Raw genomic sequence first — 23,754 nt, 5'->3', positions numbered from 1 at the left:
TTAACTTCTCTTTTTTTATGCTTCTTTACAGCTAAGGGAAAGACTCAAATGGGTTAATGGTATGAATTTTCGATTAAAAATTTATGATATGCTGTAATGGTTGCTTATGTGAAAAAATTCCTAACCAACTGAAATTTATCTCTGAGTTGGAGAAAGAAAAAAAATATAGCAATTGTAAGTACAGGTATACCTCAATTTACATAGTTTCAAGTTATGTCTTTTTTGACTTTACATTGACTTTTTTTCAAAGAAATTAATGGAAAAATAAACCTCAACTTCATTCGATTTATCTGACTTTATGCCAGTCTCAGTGAACATATTTATTTAAAAGCATCAAAATAAAAATAAACACTTAAAAACCAATACTGAAGTGACAAGCCAAAAAACTCCATGTGAGAAAATATGTACAAATCATTTATTAAAACAGATATAAGTAAATAAATGTTTTTGAAGTAATTTTTTGTGTTACGACGTTTTTTGAGTCAAGTCACATGTCTTTAAACCAATTACAAACATAAGTTGAGCAATACCAGTATTCTTTTCTTTTCTACTCTAGGCACAACACCCGAAATTTTTGGGGAGGAGCCAGCCAATTAGATCAAACCCATGCAAATGGTACTTAATTTATCAACCCCGAAAGGATGAAAGACAAAGTCAACCTCGGCAGAATTTGAACTCAGAACGTAAAGACAGACGAAGTACTACTAAGCATTATGCCCGGCATGCTAACAGTTCTGCCAGCTTGCCACCTTGAAATGCCTGTATTCTACAATGAAAAGGAGAGATAATATAAGAATTAAGAATTGTTCTTCCAAAGCACTTTGTGAGCTAAGGAACAAATATGATTCAGCTTATTGGTGTTAGGAAGGGCATCCAGTTGTAGAAACTCTGCCAAATCAGATTGGATCCTGGTGTAGCGATCTGGTTCACCAGTCCTCAGTCAAATCGTCCAACCCATGCTAGCATGAAAGTGGACGTTAAATGATAATGATTATTAGACCTTATTGATATTATCTAGTCTCCTCAGCCTGCTTCATCAAACAAAGCTAAGCTTAGAAGAAAGCAGAAAAGTTATGAATAATGTTTGGCCTTAGGAAGGACAACAAACCATAGAAACCATACCAAAATAGATATTGGGGCTCAAAATAGTCAAACCCATAAATTTATGACCACTTCTGTGAAACTTTAATATTTATATTGCATCATAACTTCTTCTCTTCATATATTTTATGAGAACTTTCACATAGCATCACATCATCAACATCATCATCATTATCATCACCACCAACACCATCATCATCATTATTATCATCATCATCATCGTCATCATCATCATCATCATCAGTGTCTCTTTTCCATGCTGGCATGGGTTGTTGTCTTTAACAGAGTCTGACAAGTGATAGAGCTGCATCAGGTACCAATGTCAGCTTTGGCATAGTTTCTACAGTTGCATTTCTTTCCTAATGCCAACCTCTTTACAGGGTGTACTGGATGTTTTTTTTTTCTTTCATGGTACCATACTAGTTAAGATACCAAGTAACTTGTAAGACAAATAAAAGAAAAACTCCCACAAATGAATGGGGTTGCTGTGCAAAGGGAGGTGAATTTATGGTCAAGTGTCAAGAGGCTAAAGTGTGATTGAGGGGCAGGCATAGGTGTCTTGCTATAGAAGAGATACATGGCTACTACATGTGACATGAGGGTGATTGGGAGCAGCTGGAAAGAAGATAGACATGTTGGTGACAAAGAACAAGATGGAGTGTGAGAGTGTGAGAAGAGAATGAAAGGTGGCTAGGGTGACTGAAGATCTGAGTGTAGAGAATGATGTGAAAGGTTTTAGCTACAGTGAGTGGTTGACAGATGGGGTGCATCATACATATATATATATATATATATATATATATATGTGTGTGTGTGTGTGTGTGTGTGTGTGTGTGTGTGTGTGTGTGTGTGTTATTTCTTTACTACCCACAAGGGGCTACACACAGAGGGGACAAACAAGGACAGACAAACGGATTAAGTCGATTATATCGCCCCCAGTGCGTAACTGGTACTTACTTAATCGACCCCGAAAGGATGAAAGGCAAAATCGACCTCGGCGGAATTTGAACTCAGAACGTAGCGGCAGATGAAATACCACTAAGCATTTCGCCCGGTGTGCTAACGTTTCTGCCAGCTCGCCACATATATATATGTGTGTGTGTGTGTGTATATATATATATATATATATATATATATATATATATATATATATATATATATATATATATATATATATGTATGTATATGTATGTATGTGTGTGTGTGCATATTATATATATATATATATATATATATATATATATATACGGATGTTAAATGATGATGATCATCATCATATATATATTGTCCCCTCCCCACCTTATATCCCAGTAACTTAGTAGTTCATCAAAAGAGGGTGATAGAATAAGTACTAGGATTAAAAAAATAAAACCTGGGTGTCAATTTGTTTGACTAAAACCTCTCATGGCAGTGCTCCAGCATGGCTACAGTCAAATGACTGAAACAAGTAAAAGAAATAAAAGAAAGAATAAAGAATATATATTAATGTTTGTTTTTATGTTTAGATATAATAAAAACAATTTTACAATTTCACGTTAATCTGATGGGTTACTCAACACTTTTGTAGAATACAAATTCATTATTCTTATACAACAATGTTGCTGACAGTGATTTCAAAGTTTCAGCTAAGCATTCGATGGACTGCAGTATCCACAAATGCCAAGAGCTACCTTAATTCTGAAGTATTCAGATTACCTTGTCTAAGGTAACACTTATTTATTCACACTGTTTTGGACTAATTGTATATCACCTCATAGCTTCAAGGTTTCAGTAATGTGTTTATTTTTAGAATGGCATTGTAGGTAGGTGCGAGAGGTCAAATCTGGCTGGCTTGAACATAAAGCAGTTAAAATATATGGGCCAGATAAGGTCAGTTTAAAATCTTAAAGGGTTAACTTAATCAAAACTGCTTTGTCACTTTGTTAGTGACTGGATTGGAATTCTGCAAATGCAAGAAAGAAAAGAAACTTAAATGAACCCTACAGGAAAATATATATGCTCAACTGCTTACTTGATGATGTCTAAATTCCAATTAAATAGCTCTGTTTTTGCTTTAGACATTGGCTCTTTCTATTTTGGAGAGGAATTTGTGAAATAAATCTAAAGACCAAACATATATAAATTCATGTTCTCATACTTACAAACAGTTATGTGCACATACAGCCACTAATATACACATACATATGCATTATCACACATAGATGAACACACACATATATATGGTCATACATACACATGCACATACAATGAAAGCCTACGCTTTCAATTGATGCAAATGAAAACAGCCAAACTCTTCTCTAAGGTAAATTCTCACTTGAATTTCATTTCTAATTATTAAAGAATTCTTCTCAAGAGTTGCAACTAGTAAGAGAAAGATATATTGGCAAGAAACCAAGTCTTTATATTAAATTCTTTGGATAGAGACCGCATCGCTTAATAGATGGCAAAGGATCAAGTTGAAAACTTTCAGCTGGGCTTGAGCTCTGAAGCCAAGTTGTATTCTTGGCAAGTTCCTGTTGGAAAACATTACCAAAAGACTTAAACAAAAGGGAGATAATCAGTAACAGCTCAATGCTTTTAGACGACAAAGTGAAAATATCTGAGAATTTCTTTTGTGGTATTGTTTAAATAGAATAGAATAAAATAAAATGTTTTTGGACAATTTTACATTGTTGATTCTGTTTCACATACACACACACACGCACACATGCACACACATGCACACTCATATATACCTAATCATGTACATATATATTTGTACCATATTATATATACCTACGTGCATGCACATATACACGTACATGTGTGTTTGTGTGTGTGGACTGAAAAGAAGAGAGCAACAAGGAGAGAGAAAGAGAGAAACATGCATAAAAACCAACCCATATCATTTCCCTTTCAATTTACAGCCAAATGTCCATGTTGACACCAGAGAGAGATTCTTGTTTGTTTGTGTATTTTTTCTGCAAATTTGGAGGAATGTATGGAGATAAATCATTGCAAAAGCATTATTAGAGCTGGAAGTATGCCTTTTCCTACAGCTAGCTATTCAACAGCTTAGGATTTTCTACGTAGTTGTTCCAGCTATAAGAAATAACAGCAAAATCCTCCTTAAACCACACACTAGCATCTTTAGAAAAGGACACATTGAAATATATAGTCCAACATACACTATGTTTGAATAAAAGACAGGCTGGTCAGTGAAGAAGTTATTCAAGATGTATTTCATTTAGGTGAAACACAAAATACAGTAAAATAATCATCAGCTTTATCTGAGGAACATTAAACAATAGGTGCAGGCATGGCTGTGTGGTAAGAAGCTTGCTTACAAACCACATGGTTCCTAGTTCAGTCCCACTGCATGTCACCTTGGGCAAATGTCTTCTACTATAATCTCAGGCTCACCAAAGCCTTGTGAGTGGGTTTAATAGATGGAAACAGAAAGAAACCTGCTGTGTGTGTGTGTGTGTGTGTGTGTGTGTGTGTGTGTGTGTGTGTGTGTGTGTGTGTGTGTGTGTGTGTGTGTGTGTGTGTGTGTGTGTGTGTGTGTGTGTGTGTGTGTGTGTGTGTGTGTGTGTGTGTGTGTGTGTGTGCGTGCGTGTGTGTGTGCGTGTGTGTGTGTGTGTGTGTGTGTGTGTGTGTGTGTGTGTGTGTGTGTTTGAACTCAACTACCGCTTGAGAACTGGTAATGATGTGTTTTCATCCCTGTAGCAATTTGGCAAAAGAGACTGATAGAATAAGTACCAGACTTCAAAAAATCTAGGGTCGATTTGTTCAACTAAAATCCTTCAAGGCAGTGCACCAGTATGGCCACAGTCAAATGACTGAAACAAGTAAAAGATAAAAGATAATACTTGTAGCAAGGTTTGAACCTCTAATAACCTACATTCTATTGACTCCACAATAATGATTTCAAAAACACCTACTTTCAGCTAGAAAAAATGAAGCAAGCTAATTCAAATGATATACTATCCCCAATTGTTCTTTAATTAAGTTGACAAATTAGCACGAATTTGTAAATTAGCTGACTCAGTGTGAATTAAGATATATTTTCTCAATGGTTAAATGCTGTTTCTTGTGACAAGAACTTAAGCAATAGAGTCAACTTGGTTATCCACATCATGCAACAAAGACTTAAGTTATATTCCTTGAAACAATGCAGTCAGTTTGATATACATACCATTCTTTCAAGAATGGGGTTTTTATTCCATGAAATTGTGCAGTCAGTTTGGTATTGACACTTTGGTCACCATAGTATCAGGAACTTGAGGTGTATTACCTAATTTTCATTCTCCAAAAACCTCATATTTATAAGTGTGTAGCCTTGCTGTGAAATTGGGCTCATGAAGATCTTTTTTGGTAGCTGTAAATAAGGACTCATGTTTCACTGCCATGTAGCATGGCTGTTTGTACACATGCATCATACAGCCTACCTTTTACTCTGAGTGAGAGGCCCTTTGTCACCAGCAGAGGTAGGAACTCTCTGAACTTTGCCCAGGCTATTCTTATTCTAACAGCTACACTTTCAGAGCATCCACCCCCGCTACTGACTTGGTCCCCTAAGTAATAGAGGCTATAAACTACTTGAAGTTTTTCTCCCTGGAATGTGACAGAAACTGTTTTCTGCACATTTTCAGTGTTTATAGCACCTGAGCATTTGCCACATACAAAACTATCTTCCTAGTTAGCCTTCCTTTGATATTGCTGCACCTCTTATGTGTCCATAGCTTACACTGGGTACATCTTATGGAGTTTCTACCTACGCCTTTTCTACAGATCGAGTAGGGCCATCTACCTGAAGGGATTTGTGGTTTGTCTGCCTTCGTACTTATTAAGACTTTGGTTTTAGCTTGGTTGACTCTAAGGCCTTTCAATTCTAATCCTTGCTTCCACACCTGAAACTTTTCCTCTATTTCTGATAGTGATTCAGCAATTAAAGCAAGGTCATCAACATAGAGGAGCTCCCAGAGGCACCCTGTCTTGAATTCCTCTGTTATTGCCTGGAGGACTATGTTGAATAATAGGGAACTTGGTGGACTCCTACCCTTACCTGGAATTCTTCACTGTACTCATTGCTAACCCTCACCTTACTGACAGCAACCCTGTACATGGCTTGCACAGTTCCCACTAACCATTTACCTATCCCTAGTTTCCTCATTGACCACCAGATAAGGGATCGAGGGACCCTGTCAAAGGCTTTCTCCATGTCAACGAAAGCCAGGTACAGAGGTTTATCTTTGGCTAGGTATTTCTCCTGCAGCTGTCTTACCAGAAATACAGCATCAGTGGTGCTTTTCCCTGACATGAACCATCATCCTCAACATCATCATCATCATCATTTAACGTCCGTTTTCCATGTTAGCATGGGTTGGACGATTTGGCCGAGGACTGCCGAACCAGATGTCTACACCAGGCTCCAATCTGATTTGGCAGAGTTTCTACAGCTGGATGCCCTTCCTAACGCCAACCACTCTGAAAGTGTAGTGGGTGCTTTTACGTGCCACACTCATTATTATATTAGGAGATGGTTGATAGGAAAGGAAAAGGATCTTTAACATTTGTGATACATTGGAGAAAAGAAAAGAAAGGAGGAAACAAAACTTTTGAATGTGTGCATAGGCACAGATGTAGCTGTGTAGTAAGAAGCTTTCTTCCCAGCTGCATGGTTCTGGGTTCAGTCCCACTGCATGACTCCTTGGGCAAGTGTCTTACAAGTTGGTCATGTGTGTGTCTGTGTGTGTATGTTTGTCTCCCATCACCACTTGACAATCAGTGTTGGTGTGTTTACATCTCTGTGACAGTGGTTTGACAAAGGAGACTGATAGAATAAGTGCCATGATAAATAGTTAAGTTCTGGGGTTAATTCATTTAACTAAAAATTGTTCAGGACAGTGCCCCAGCTTCAGTGCAGTCTAATGATGGAAATAAGTAAAAGTCAAGAAACAAATATAGGCACAGGTGTGATGTATAGGCACAGGTCTGGCTGTGTGGTAAAAAGTTTAGTTTTCCACCTCATGGTTCCGGGTTCGGTTCCACTGCATGGCACCTTAGGCAAATGTCTTCTATAGACCTAGGCTGACCAAAGCCTTGTGAGTGGATTTAGGAGACAGAAACTGAAAGAAGCCCATTGTGTGTGTGTGTGTGTGCACATGCAAGTGTGTGTCTGTGTGTTTATCCCCCACCACTGCTTGACACCTACATTGGTTTGTTTACATCTCCATAACCTAGCAGTTTGTCAAAAGAATCCAATAAAATATGTACCAGTCTTAAAAAAAAGTGCTGAAAGCAATTTGTTTGACTAAACCCTTCAAGGTAGTGCCCCAGGATGGCTGCAGTCCAATGACTGAAACAAATATCCATGTTAGCATGGACGGTGGACATTAAACAACAACAATGATGACGATGATGATGATGAAATAAGAAGAAAAAGATTTTAAAAAAAGATATAAATGGATAAAATATAATAAATTGTTCAAAGAGAGGCCACATTAACATACAACTCGTTTAGCACTATACAGCATACAATGTCCTCAACCAAACAAAACAGATTGTTTGTTTCTATCCTCTAAAGAGAATATATAAAAATCTATCATAAACAACTTACCAAATTATATTATAGATCTTTCATAATTATTTTACAGCAATTTAATAGTATTATTAACTTGAATGTTAGTATGAATGTAAATATATTTTATTATTTAAAATTTTGCCATAATTTATGATCTTTTATTTTATTACTCTACGATAGAAAATTGTGAAACAAAAGTAAAAAGGAAATAAAATCAAATATAAATAAATCTGGGAAAATTACTTATATAAATAAATTTGAAGTGTGAGTGCATGTATGTATGTATGTACGTATTATGCATGTGTATGTATATTTGTATGTATCTGTGTATTTGATATTTACTTATGTGTAGGTTGAAAGTGTAAATTTGTGTACATCGGTATGAAAGTGCACATGTGAGTAGGTGTATATGTATGTTTGAATATGTGTATGTTTGTGTAGGTGTCAACGTGTGCCTGTGTTTATGTATATGTGAAAGTGTGTGTGCGCGCACGTGTGTGTGTGTGTGTGTGCATGCGTGCATGCAGTGTATGTTACAAGGTATGAAATTGTGTATGTGCGCATATGTAAGTCTCAATGTGTATGTATGTATGTGCCTGCAATATGTGGTATGTGGGTATGAAAGTGTGTATGTGTACATATGTAAGTCTCAGAGTGTATGTTTGTATATATGTCTATGTGTGTGAGACTTTTTATAATATTATTATTCAACCAATTTGCTTTTAACTTAGAGTATTAGGAAGATTATTTTATAAAACGTGTTCCTATTCAGTTGATTTATTGTGATATTCTATTCAGGTGTATTTTTACAGATTTAATAACTTTCAGCAATTTTATGTGATTGTTAAATTATTGCTGTACTGATATAACATGATAAATATAACATGTTTAAGGTATTACGGCTGTTAATAATACTTGCTGTAAAAATACGATAAAATCGTTTTTTTAATCTGAATGTAGAAGGTAGGAATTCAGTGAAAGACTTGATATATTTAACACTTAAACCAGTAACAGAATCACAAAATCTGTTTTATGATTTAACAGAGGACTCTACATAGCTGCCCAGTCTACTAGAAATAGCAGTTTGATTTATATCAAATAACATCCTTCTGTACAAACTTTTCACTGCAAAATTTTATTGCATGGTTAAAATTGGTATTTGCTGTAAGTCACATGCTTCAATAAACTTAGCATATTTCATCAAAAAATAGTTTCAAAAACATGATATTCCTCACAAAAAAAAAAATAGACTGGTATATAAAACCACTTTCTGCAGTTAAGGATAATGAAATTTTGAGTGGACTTATCTGCTATTTGTAGTGAAAGGATTAATAAAAGAACACATTGGAGAATGTAGCTTGGGGTACACTTGAGTCAAGATGGTCATAACTGGAATACCTTTGTTTAGTGTTGGCCTGAGGTTAAATAACACAACAAAGTTTCTTTCTTCATTAGTTTACATCCATTTTTATTTATGAATGGTTATAAAAGTTGGTACAGGTAAGAGCAAAGTTTTGGAATAGCTTTCCCATGAGTTGAAATTTTTCCGTTTTTGCTGGATTTTTCAAATTTTTTGGCAGCATACATTTGAAAGTGATGGGTGGTAGGGAACTTTTTCTAAAAAACAAAGAAATTTCAATCCATCATTTTTAAATATCACTGCTCTTTCTCCCCCACTTCATACCTTTCATTACCACCATCACCATGGTTGACCACTTGACTATAATTAAAGTGGGACCTTGTGACTTTGTGGCACAAATAATTTAAAGTATGTTGACTTATATGCCAAGATTTTAGAGGACCAAATATTCCATGTGAAATGCAGAAGAATATGAAAAGACAGTCACAATGTTTAAATGTTCATCCATCAGATCAACCATGAGAGCATATAACAAAATGTTTTAGTTACCAGTTAGTTCGCTTTATACAAACTTTGTGTTCATGTTGATGTGCAATTATAATCATAAAGAAAGGCAAATATTAAAAATCAAATTTGAAATAATTGAATATTCTTTCAAAAAGTAGTGTGTTGGACTCTTGATCATAAGATTGTGGTTTCAATTCCTAGACCAGATGATGCATTGTGCTTCAAGTTGCACCAGTTCACTCGGCTGGCAAAAGTGAGTAATCAGGTACGAGACCAGTATCCCATCTAGGTGGGGAATATATATGTAGCAAAGAACCCAAGAAACTGGCCCTGTGAGTTTATATGATTTGGGAAAGGATCTTTATAATATTTATCCTTTTCCAAAAGGTAACTTGTTATTTTATTTCAACTTTTATCATCTTCTTGCTAAATCTTTTCTTCTTTGTTCCCTATACAAGCTCTGGTGAGCCAATCCATCCCAACCCAATGATATTACAATTTTTTTGTGATTTATATGATGATTATAGACTTAAACGTGGAGGCGCAATGGCCCAGTGGTTAGGGCAGCAGACTCGCGGTCATAGGATCACGGTTTCGATTCCCAGACCGGGCGTTGTGAGTATTTATTGAGCGAAAGCACCTAAAAGCTCCACGAGGCTCTGGCAGGGGATGGTGGCAAACACTGCTGTACTCTTTCACCACAACTTTCTCTCACTCTTACTTCCTGTTTCAGTTGTGCCTGTAATTCAAAGGGTCAGCCTTGTCTCACTGTGTCACGCTGAATATCTCTGAGAACTACGTTAAGGGTACACATGTCTGTGGAGTGCTCAGCCACTTGCACGTTAATTTCACGAGCTGGCTGTTCCATTGATCGGATCAACTGGAACCCTCGACATCATAGGCGACAGAGTGCCAACAACAACATAGACTTAAACATTGATTTTCTGACTAAAAAAAATCTACCTTGACTTATATATTATGTTGACTTGTATGCCAGAAAATATGATACAACTATACAGGCAGTGCCGTTGTGTCCCAAAGTTCATATTGTAATATATGAATTACTTAAGAATGGACTTTAAAACATCATAAGATTTAATCATTTCTTCAGACTTCTCAAAGTATAGTAACCATTATGCATACAATCCAACTGGAAGAAATCAGTTAACCTAAAGATCCCTTTTGTCTAAGAATGATGTCAGTTTATGTCAAAGATATTTAAACTGTTCTTACTATTTCACAAGTCCTTGTGAAATAGTAGAGTTAAATGATGAAACCAACCTCAGTAGTATTTGAACTCAGAAATTTAAATCTCTTGCTCCTTGGTCAATTTTTGATAAGCCAATTCGCTAAGCATTGTTTTAATTGTGCTCATCTTGGTAATTACCATTCCCTTTATTCATTCCAATGGCAACTCATATAGAAGACTTTTGGACAGCAGCAGCAGCAGTAGTAGTAGTAGTAGTAGTAGTAGTAGTTAATGATAAAGCATCTTTGGAGACCAAATTGAATGTGGTGAAAACTTTTTTACACTTCAAAAAGAATTTTGGAAGAATTAACCAATTGGACAATAGCATCCCAAACACATTTGCAACAGAATAGTAATATCCTGTACACATTTGCACAAATCAAAACTTTATAAGACATTTTAATAAAAAAAAATTATATTTCACATGCTTAATTAATTTTTTCTCGAAATAGTTTGAATGGTATTAATTTTGCAAACAGAAAACAATATTATTTCATGCAATATGAATGAAATTGAATGAGGACAAACTTCAAATAACCACATTTTGGACTTGTCTTTTCAAATATTAGTGGTGGCTATGAAGTAAGGTGGTGTGAAATGGTATTTTTGTCAGTTATGTCTTTCAGAAAGGAATTAATAATCGTTTCTACTATAGGCACAAGGCTTGAAATTTGGTGGGTGTGGGTAAGTCAATCACAATGTCTCCAGTACTCAGTTGGTACTTTTTTACAAAAGGGTGAAAGGCGAAGTTGACCATGGCAGAATTTGAACTCAGAAAATGAAGCCAAAAGAAAATGCTGCTAAGCATTTTGCCCAGAATGGTAATGACTCTGCCAGCTTGCCACCTTAGAATCATCATCATCATCATCATCATCGTTTAACGTCCGCTTTCCATGCTAGCATGGGTTGGACGATTTGACTGAGGACTGGTGAAACCGGATGGCAACACCAGGCTCCAGTCTGATTTGGCAGAGTTTCTACAGCTGGATGCCCTTCCATGGAATCAATAATGTAATTTGAAATAAATCAGATCCAACCAGAAATTGAACTCAGTTTGTCACTTTACGGTGCTTTGTGCAGCATTGCATATCATACCACTCTTCACTATTTGATAAAGTTTTGCACACAAACAGCATCTTTATGCAACATAGACACCTCATACCAGACATCCACTATTTACACTCAGGAGAAATTTTACAACTTTCCATTACACCATGTTTGTGAATCATATCATTGTGTAGACTGGACTAGTGAAAGCAGTGAAGTATCTTGGTTGCAGACAGTGCAGTGTTGATAATAAGAAATTAATCACTGTTATTCTGGTTCATGACCCAGTATACTATTCAACTAACTTAGTTGCTCACTTGAATGTGTAAAATAAATGAATATTGCATGTGAGAGAATCCAACTAAGGTGTTTATAAATACGCACAAATGCTGATTGGATAAAGTGATAGCTGATGGACTTCTGCCATTTACAATGTTGATTGGAATTAAACTGATGAAGAATCCAGAAATCTTTCGCCCGACTTTCTTTTTCTTTTACCTAAAATCAATTTCAGAAAACTGAAATGTAATTATCAGATCATTAAACATGTGATTGTCTGATTGTGGCATGAAGAATTTAATCGAATTTTCATTGGCTTTCCACCATCTCATTATTTCAACAGAGAAGTTAGTTGGTTTACAGTTGTGAAACCAATAGAATTAGCACAAGTGCAAACCAGTCCTCTCTCTGTTCTGTACAGGAATGCTAACATTTGCTTTTACCATGTTGAAATGCCAATTCTAATGACTAACGTCTCAATTCCATTGTTTAACCAAAGGAAAAACTCATTAAAACAGAAGGGTATTGAGGTGAATGTCCACTGGTTTTACAATGGAATGGTCAGTCAGAAAACGGGGGGGGGGGGAATAAAAAATTTCTTTTTGCTTCTCTCTCTCTCCCTTTCTCTCAGTTAAATAATAACTGTAGAAAGTGACCAGTGTAAACTGTTCAAATAGAAGTGAGTTGTCATTGATAATGTCGACCTCACCCCACTGGTTAATACAGTCCAAGTGGAATTGTGGTTTGGGAGAGAGCTGGTTAAATGTTTGCATGCAATTCAGATGTTCCATAATTTCATCTGATTAAGGACCACTCAGTCAACTGTGATGTGATTTGTTATGCCCAATTTGCCTCTCTTCTCATTCATACACATCCAACAAAGCATGCTTACTTCTTTTTTTTCAAGCCTTTACATGTCTTGCATGATGAAAGCCCACACCTCACTGCCATACAGTTACACACTCCACACACAAGCATCTAATTTTGAGGGATAAGTCCTTTGTTGCCAGCAAAGCTAAACAGCTCCTTAATCTTTCTCCATTCTTATTCTAGTTATCACACTAGCTATCAACCACTTCTAGTGAGCCAGCTGGGCATACGAGAGAATCTATTTCTAGAGTATTCTTAGGCTTACTGCCTCAGTGCATTTCCTGCATTTGAAATCTACCTTTTGGTGTACATTATTTCCACCAGGTACACTTAATGGAAATTCTACCAACTTCTTTTCTCTATATAGAACACAGCTATTTCTCTGATGCTATAAGGGTCATTACTAAAACTTTTGTTTTTACTAAATTACTAAATTTACTTTAAGGCCTTTTAATTCTAGATTTTCCTTCCATGCCTGGAAGTCTTCAGTCAGTTTGGCTATAAGAGCAAAATCATTAGCATACAAAATTTCTTGAAGGCAGCTGGTCTTAAATTACTCTGTTGTAGCTTGGAAAATTATAAGGAGTGAGACTGAGAACTGAACCCTGATGTACCTCAACCTGCACACTAAATTCGTCAGGGAATTTAGACTGGAACCAGGTGCAGCTTCCCAGCTTGCCAGTTCCAATCAAACCATCTAACTCATGCCAGCATGGAAAGCGGACATTAAATGATGATCATCATCATCATCATGAATTCATTTTTGATTCTCATCTTGCTGACTGCCCTTCATACATAGCTGGTATAGCCCTACCCTGAAGCATGTATTACTCCTACAAACACTGACAAGGAATACAGCATTAATGGTGCCTCTTCCTAAGACAAAATCAAACTGCATCTCATAGAGACTAATCTTGTCCTTAATCAGTTTTGTGAGACCTTTTCTGTAACTTTCATAACTTGGTCCAATTGTTTGATTACCTCAGGAGTTATCTCCTTTTGGTGCATCACCCTTTCTCCTTTGCTGCTATGCTCTATTACTTGCTTTACCATTATCCTAATTTGCCAGATATTTTAAGCATTTCAGTGATTATCTCTGATGGCCCAGTTCAGTTGCTTTCCCTACTTTTATATCTCTTATTGCTCTATCTACCTTATAGTTGTCAACTTGGATGGCTGGTCCCTCCATTAGATTTTCATGGAGTAAGCACTCTCTCTCTCTCCCTCTCCCCTTCTCTCTCAGACCCACCCCCCATTCAGTAGCCTCCTGTAGAAGCACTTACATGCCTCTTATGAGTATCAGAAAGTGCACTGTTATCATTCTATACATACTTCTCCCCAACATATATATTTATATATAAACGCTGCACAAAGGTGAGGTGCCCGGTGGATGGTCAATGCAGTTCCAAGGCCATGGTCTATAAGGCAAAGGTGGTGTCCACCAGTGAGATAAGAGCAGCAACAACAATGCATCTATCAGTAACAGCAACAATGGCAATGATAGAAGAAGCAACAACAACAGCAGCACCAACAATGCATCCAACAGTAATCACAGCAATGACAGTGGTAGCAGCAGCACCAGCAACGTGTCCAGCAGTAACAGCAGCAATGGCAGTGATAGTAACAGTATCAACAACAGCAGCAGCAGCACCAATAAATAACATAAAGACACTTATACGGAAATATGTTGGAGCAATGGATGCCCACTTTAAGTGGCGACTAAATAATCACAGGTTCTGTTAAAGGATCCCAGAGAAGCACAACGTTACATCTTTGGTCAAATACATGTGGCATTTAAAAGAGAGTACGCTATACAGGATTAAATGGAAGCTCCTGGAACAACCTATACCATACATACTTCCACAGGAGCAGATGGATGAGAAAGCAAAAATCCTAAAAAATTCACTTGATTTGGGGCCTTCTTAAATTCCAAAAGCGAGATATTTAGTCAGGGCCCTTATGAGAAAAAATTTGTGTTGAAAACGTGGAATTCCCTCATTTGTTGACTAATGAACAGAAATCATGCATAAACTGACCCTTTTCAGACACAAGTGGAAATGACCATAGGGACATTATTCCAACTCACACAGAAAGGGTTTCACTGAGACTGTTCTTTTACTTCCATTAGTAAAGTGGTTATGTGTCTCCAGCCAGCACATCTGATGAGTCACCAATATTGCAAATAGTATAACAAGTGAAAAACCAATGGTAACTTCTGATCAGTCATAACCCTAAAACCCTAATGCTAAAACCAGTACAAACGCACGAACGATGTCATAAGTAACAGTACCGCCAATAGTTGTTGTTGACAAACAACGGCAGTAATTTTATTCAAGGGAAAAGATCCCATTACACCGCCAGAACGTGTTGTTGACAAACCACAGCAGTAATTGTTTTCACCTCAATAGACGTCAGTGATTGGTTGAAATTACCGAAATACGACAATTGTTAACATGAAATTAACTTGGAATACAGAAACTTTTCTTAACGAGGCTAAGAGAAAAAGATGTTTTATATGGCATATTCTACCAATATCCCAAGTTTGAAAGTGTTTCGTTAGAAAACAAATGGTGTCCGCCAAATCAGAAGGATCCTTATTATCATAATTATATATATATATATATGTATATAAATTATACTATTTTATAGATATTGTTATTAATTGGCAATACTCGTAGTCAGGCTAGAATCGAAGTGCTCAATTTGAGCTAAGTTCCAATTTATAATTTGAGTGGAGGCAATACGAGCGGTAAACTAGAGGGACAACCTATTATCCAGCAGAATATTCAATATATATATATATATATGCACACTTACTGCGACATTAATAAAGCTCAACATAATAGAAGATACAAGCATATAGACATATACATATTTTTATAAGCCTGCAAATATCTAAAAATATTTTAAAACAATTATAAATACATAGGCATTTTTAAAAATATACAACTAAAATAAGTACAAAATATACACATCATAAGATACAAAAACGTTGATATTATATAAAACATAGTGAATTATAAGTTCACACGATATACTATAGAGGAATAAAAATTTAGAGGTCAGAATACAAGCACTTGCAATATTTAAAAATATATAAAAACATTAATAAATACACAGGTATTTTAAAATAGAAGACGTCGATATGAAATAGGATATAGTAAATTATAAGTTTGTAGGATATGTTATAAGGATTAAAGATTTCAATTAGAACACAAAGCGTGTGGAAAGTAGAAAGTCAGACATTTTACAACCTTAAACAAACATTAAAATTAGAGACAATGTTCATTGGATCCAAAAGTTTCATCGACGGGCCGTTTTGGAGACGTGTCAGTTAATACGACATGAATTTCATATTTTAAAAGAACCAGACACTCCCGTCATCAGGATGCTCAACGACACGAAAGACACCACGAAGACAATACAAAAAAAATGACAACTCACATAATTATGTTCCAACGATTTCGATGCTCCACGACAGGTAAGACACCATGAAGACAATACAATAAAATGACAACTCACGTTCCAACGTCGTTGCAACGTGAGTTGTCATTTCTTTGTATTGTCTTACCTGTCGTGGAGCATCGAAATCGTTGGAATTGATTATGTGAGTTGTCACATAACATCCTGATGAGGGGGAGTGTCTGGTTCTTTTAAAATATGAAATTCATGTCAATATTAACTGAGACGTCTCAGAAACGGCCCGTCGATGAAACTTTTGGATCCAATAAACATTGTCTCTAATTTTAGTATGTCCGTTTAAGGCTGTAAAAACTCTGACTTTCTACTTTCCACACGCTTTGTGTTCTAGGTTGAAATCTTTAGTCCTTATAACATATCCTACGAACTTATAATTTACTATATCCTATTTCATATCGACGTCTTCTATTTTAAAATGCCTATGTACTTATAAATGTTTTTGTAGATTTTTAAATATCTAAATGTTTTTAAATATTCCAAGTGCTTGTATTCTGACCTCTAACTTTTTATTCCTCTATAGCAGTGGTTCCCAAACAATGAATCGCGACCCATCAGTGGGTCGCGAACGGAATCCAAGTGGGTCGCAAAAAGTTATAAAATTACGCATTAGCTTTGATTAACTGCAGTCTATCGAGATAGTTCAAGACTCATGTTTTCAATACCAGACTGGTTGTTTTATCAAGCAGTAGGTTTTTTTCACGAACTTAAATCAGAGGTGGTTATTTTCTCAAGTTATTTATTCGTACGTAATCGTAAAAAGGAAAAATCTGCTTTTACCTATTTATAGAGAACTTTAACTAGGCGCAGTACAACACTGATCGAGCCGATAACAGTTACTGTTATGTATTTATAAATATTTTAAAATATTTTTAGATATTCGCAGGCTTATAAAAATATTTATATGTCTATATTGTTGTTGTTGTTGGCACTCCGTCGCTTACGATGTCGAGGGTTCCAGTTGATCCGATCAACGGGACAGCCTGCTCGTGAAATCAACGTGGCAGAGCACTCCAGACACGTGTACCCTTTACGTGCCACCAGCACGAAGGCCAGTCAGGCAATACTGGCAACGGCCACGCTCGAAATGGTGTATTTTACGTGCCACCTGCACAGGAGCCAGTCCAGCGGTACTGGCAACGAACTATACATATATGTAGACTTATACACACATATATGTATCTATGTATGTTATATATAGATGGGTTTGTGTAGATAGAAACATATCTAGATAGATAAATTTTTATTGATTCACTGGGAAGTGATAAATTACAGGACTCCATATGCAAAAATATTCTTTAATATATTATACTTGAAAGGTTCTAAATTGCCAGTGTTCTGTTCATGTTTCTGCTCTTTCAGCTGGTAATTCAAGCCTATTTTCCCTTAAATTGTCTGGTGTTTGAATATAATTAGAAAGATGACAAAAAAAAAAAACTATCAAGTAAATGCTCATTTTTATGTTTTTTTTTTTTAAGAATCCTCTGAACATTATGCATAAAAATAGTCATTTCAAGCTCACATTTTTCATTTCATTTCTGGCTCTCATGTGAATACTCCAAACCATTTTTAATCATTGCATTCAGGATTTAAATATCATACAAGCAAGGTCACACCTGTCCCTTTATGAAATTTCAATGATGTTTAACTAATTTTTTTGTTTTTAAATAATTTTTTTAACACCTTTGAAACTAACATTTTTTTACTTTTGAACACAATAAAAAAAAAATAGAAATCAAAGAGGCTGGTACTTACACAAAAGATACTTAGCTTCATGCATACAAGATGCTCTTCCTTTTTTGAAATTGTTACTTATTTACTGTTTTACTCTTTTATTTGTTTCAGTCATTTGATTGCGGCCATGCTGGAGCATCGCCTTTAGTCCAACAAATCGACCCCCAGTCTTTTTTGCCAAACCATTAAGTTACAGGGACGTAAACACACCATTGATGGTGGAATGACAAACACAGACACATACACATATATATACATATTTATATATATATATATATATATATATACAATGGCCTTCCGTCTACCAAATCCACTCACAAGCTTTGGTCGGTTTAAGGCTATAGAAGAAGACACTTGCCCAAGGTGTCACACAGTGGGACTGAACCCAGAACCACACAGCCACTCCTATGTCTATTTGAAACAAGATTTTTAATTTGTTTGCTCAAAGGTCACACTATACTTTTGATTTGAGGCCATCACTCCTGTGGGGATGTGCTTTATCTACAATCAATCACGTAATTTTGAATCTATGCAGACTCAGATGAGAACCATATATTATGCAGAATGCTCTCTTGAGTTATTTTTCCTCGGCCCTATTGTTGATACTCATAAATGACAACACTACAGTTCCTCTATTTCTCTCTCAATATATGCAGATGTACATGTGTATATATATATATATATATGATGGTCTTCCGGCTACCACATCCACTCACCAGGCTTTGGTCAACTCGAGGCTATAGTAGGAGACACTTTTCCATGAAGTGTTACTTACACCAGTTGAATTTTAAAATGTGATCCATTTTTATCTGCTTCTTTATGATTGCTAAGTTCAACAAAATTATAAGAGTAGTTCACAGCATCATAACCATATGCTAAGTCTCCTTTTCTAACACCATTTTCTAAGCTTTGATTAATTTACAATTGTACCTGGGAAGAAGGTTTTGATATTCAAAACAGCAGAAGAAATTAATCTTTCCAGAATGTGAAGTCAATAAAAAATATTCTAAACTGTAGAATACCAACAACTTTAAACCTTTTAGGCTGCCAGTAGCTCCTGGGATGTTTCCTCAGTGTTTTAACTGAAATATAACTTATTCCTTCAGCAGTGAAGTTTTTTTTTTCTGTTTCAGGAATTAATGTTTCCAATCCATTTCACCAAATCTTCTATCTGTGGATGACCATAAAACATTTTCAAAAGAAACCCTTATTTTTTAATGAATTCTCATTATCAAAGTTTTGGAGCAATATTTCAGCAACAGATGAACTACAATTTTTAAATACCTTTAAGTGAATCATATTTTTTAATTTACTAAATCAATAGTTGGTAGGTAGCCACAAAATCCTGTTCAAGTCTATCCCATTTTCAACTGACAGAGTGGTTTCAAACACTCAGCAGAACAACAGGAGTAGAAAACATTTAGAATCTGCACCACCATTACCATACGACTTCTCTTGAATTTTTATCAAAAATTTAAGTGACAATGTATTCAATGATTTAATTGGTAAATTAATAGCAGATAATTAGCTTTGGAGTTGATAACCAGAATGATTTACCTCTTTCTTCTGTGCATACAATTGATGTCTGACTTGGAGTTGTCAAATTTTTCAAGTGACTCAATACATTCTTTTCTATTCTAGGCACAAGGCCCGAAGTTTTGGGGGGAGGGGGCCAGTCGATTAGATCGACCCCAGTACACAACTGGTACTTAATTTACAGATACCGAAAGGATGAAAGGCAAAATCGACCTTAGCGGGATTTGAACTCAGAACGTAAAGACAGACGAAATACAGCTAAGCATTTCACCTGGTGTGCTAACGTTTCTGCCAGCTCGCTGCCTTAGTGACTCAATATATTACCTGAAGAATGGTTAGACATTTATTAATTATGAAACAAAGTACTTGATGAGAAGGCTGTTGAGTATTTTTTGTTTCAAATTTTTTTTTTTCCATTGAGTTTTGAGAGGCACAATCACCCAGTAACCTAATTTGCAAGTGAACAAAAAGAAGCAGTTAACTTTGTTCCTCCATTTGTTAAAATTCATACACACTTGTTTATGTTGTTTCTGATGCAAGTAACTCAGCTTACCTGTAAATTTTATAAGCTATAAAAAAAGGTTAGGGAAAAACAATTTTTATTTGTGATGTTTTTATGTCCGTGTTTGGTATTAATTGCATTTAATTTACTAACATCTTTTTTCATCATCTTCCCTGATTTTTTGAAGTTATGTAATTAATTAAAAACCAATTATGCCAACATAATTTTTTAGCACAAATGACTAGTTACATTAAAAAACAAAACTCTGTTCTACAATACAGTCAACTTTTACAATAATCTGACCACAAAGAAAGACACTATAAGTATTTGAATAAACAAACCTATTAAGAATTTTTCTGCTCAGTGACTCAGTTTTTTTATTATGTGACTCAGCTTTTGATAGTAAACGTTTTCTGTAGGACACTAAAAGTTAAGAGAAGAACATCAGGAATTGACTTTTCCAATAAGTTTAAAGATTAATATCATGAAATAGGACTAAAATTTTAACTAACATGGTGTGTGTACATATGGTACTGCATCTATGACTGGCAAGAATGAAAGATTTATTGCACAAAACAGAACTCTTAGATCCAAATGCAGTTTTCTGATCCAATGCACAAATCTAGATATACTGCTTTCTTTTCATTGCATTTTTCATCATTAAAATACTTGAGTCAAATCTGTTGTTTTAAAGGACACTTTGTAAAAAGTTTTAAGTTGTGTGATCTATATTCAAGCAAATGCTAGAAGGCATCACCAGGTCCAGCACGTAAGTATGATGATGAGATCATTAGCATAGATTTATCTATCATACAAAAGTACATTAGTTATAGTATGGACAAGTATTAGTCAAAATTTATCTTTGTGAAAGAAAACAATTGAGTTTTTTTTATTCAAGAAAACAATCAGCATTATCATCAGATACAAATTCTTTTAATCAAGATGTTACGTTTGTATGTGAGACAGTCAAAACAAAATGAGTTCAGCAATTTCAGTGTAAGGTAATAATTCTTCATATGATGTGGCAGAAAGAAGTTGATATCAAATCCCAAATTACTGACTTGAAACTTTCAGAAGAATGCTTTCTACAGTTCACAAAAATAATTAACGAAAATGAAGAGCATAACTGTGAGTCTTTAAAAAAATATCACTTTCAATCAAAGATTCAATGATTTTGTAAAGCATGATATTACCATGACAATAGCTTTTCAGCCTTATTTTGCAGGTACCAGAAAGTTACAAATGGAGCTAATTATCTAAAGATACTATCCAGAAATTTGATAGTACGGAAGATTGCACTGAAATTTAGAAAAAGGTGGTCCCTTCAACTTCACAAACATGTTTGCTGATTTCATGCTTTTCCACATCATATTGGTGAAAATCTTCATTCTCATATTTGACATATATCTAGAATTTGTTGAGAACACTGATGAGAGAGTGTCTGAAGAACTAATCAAAACTTAAAATGCCCATGTTACAAGCAGATTTAATAGTGCTGTCTCACCAAAAGTAATCTCAAAGAAGTTATTAAATTTTTATTCCTCTGCACCTTAGTCTACAGCTCCTTCTTTGTTCCCTTTCCCACATATCTTCTGTCCATATTCATTCTTGTAAGGCAGGATAGCCCTAGACTCCAGCTACACAAACCATTCTACTCCCCTTGTCATTAACCCTTTTTCCTGCCATCTTCTCCCCTTCCAATTAATGACTACGACTGTTATTCTCTCCTCTACCATCTTGTCACAACTATAAATCTATTCCTTTCACCTCATTTGTCCTTTCTCATCTCCACTATCTAGAATCATCACTCACTCTCTTCTTTCTCAGTTACAGGGACCACTTTAGGCTTTCAACCTTAAAAATAAGGCAATGTTCACTTGTGCTGGTGCTACAAGAAGACACCGAGTACACCGTAAAGTGGCTAGCATTAAGAAGAGCAGCAACCACTCACAGAAACCATGTCAAAACAGATACTGGGATATATAAATACAACTTGGTGAAAATTTATATCTGATGATAATGTTGATTGTTTTCTTGAAAAGACAATCAAACCATTAAGCCTTTGCCAGTATCGACGCTGACAGCAAATGATGATGATGTAAGTGAATGAAAAATTTATCTTAATATGCTGTGCTTTAGTTGTATGCTAGCTGCCACCGATTTAAACAATATTGACAAAAGGTTTTAAATTATTGACAGCAATTAAATTAAATTATTGGTGGCAAGTTTAATGTAGTCTTTAGTCTTCACACAAACAGTTCTCCTTCCACACAAACAGTTTTCCATCCCTGCCTTAGTACTTCAAGTGAGCTAGCTGGTTAGAGCTCTTCCATTTCTATACTGACTATTCTCATCAGTTAAATGTTTTATCATTGATCCATCTGATTCAGATAATCAAAACCATACACTTGTAATATGCCTCTCTAGTGGTATGCACATATTGATGAGACAAGAATAATGGCAAAGGAAAGTTGGAATGAAAATGAGCAATCAAGCATTTACATTGAGAAATGGCAGAATGATTGTATACAGTTAGTAAAGATTCTCTTGGCTCAGCTGCAATTTGGTGAGACAAACAAACATGCAGGCTAGCCAATGCACAAAGAGATTATTTGCTGATAGTTTGTCTTGAGAAGTAAATATCTTTCAAATAGTAATAGTGGTTGACTTCCTCCATGTGTTATAGAAAATGTTCATCTACCTACATATATAAAATTCTTTGTCTCTCTTTTTGTTCCCTATGCATTCTCAAATGGCTCAACCAAATCAAATCAAATCTTATAAGGTATATAGTATCAGACTCCATGAGTGTCAACATGTAATTTCTTTTTCATTTGGATTAAAACAATATACCATTGGCACTGGTGCAGTATTATGTGTCAAAAGTGAAAGAATAGGATCTATATTGTAATGTGATATAATATTGTTTCACTTTTATTTTTTCACTTTTAATTCTAATGTGATAACATTAAGATCATCTTATTTCTATTATATTTTAAATAAATGAGTAACATCAGAGAGGTGATGGGGTGAGAGTCAGCAAGGATAGCAACATCAGACAGAGAGGTGATGGGGTGAGAGTTAGCAAGGATAGCAACATGAGAGAGAGAGAGAGAGAGAGAGAGAGGGGGGGAACAGTTAAAATATGTTTTAAATATATGGTGAAGACAGAGTTAAAAATGAAGAATGAAATAGCTGTCAAGGGAATTTAAAAAGCAGAATATTGAACGTGAAAGATGGACTGGACATTTTCACTGATAGCTAGATGAAAAATGTGTGAAAAAAATAATACATTCTATGCAGACAGAGCATAGAGGGTAACCTGAATATTACAAGATGGGAGATATGTAGCCTTCTCAGTTTTGTCTATTTTCCTCCTGAGTTAAACATGAACATCAAATTTTTTCCAGAGTGTGCAATGTTGATAAGCATAGAAAGTAACAAGAAACATTGAAGACACACCACATCAAACGACAAAATATCCCCCACACATCACTTTTAAGAAATAAACAAGACCAACAAAAACA

At 35.4% G+C, this 23,754-nt stretch overlaps 1 long non-coding RNA gene across 1 annotated transcript in view; it reads right to left on the bottom strand.

Annotated features, from left to right (window-relative positions):
- LOC149133522 (uncharacterized) overlaps nt 1-16,519 on the bottom strand; it is a 79,109-nt gene extending 62,590 nt beyond the window's left edge. Inside the window, exon 1 of the long non-coding RNA XR_016243288.1 lies at nt 16,423-16,519. This is a non-coding gene — a long non-coding RNA (uncharacterized LOC149133522). The remainder of the gene's footprint in view (nt 1-16,422) is intronic.
- Nucleotides 16,520-23,754: the final 7,235 nt, after the last annotated feature.

The sequence above is a fragment of the Octopus bimaculoides genome, chromosome 10 (genome assembly GCF_046866305.1).
Source record: "Octopus bimaculoides isolate indiv1 chromosome 10, ASM4686630v1, whole genome shotgun sequence".
NCBI lineage: Eukaryota > Metazoa > Mollusca > Cephalopoda > Octopoda > Octopodidae > Octopus > Octopus bimaculoides.
Note: the sequence above shows the minus strand (reverse complement) of the source record. Positions and strands in the feature narration are given on the sequence as shown.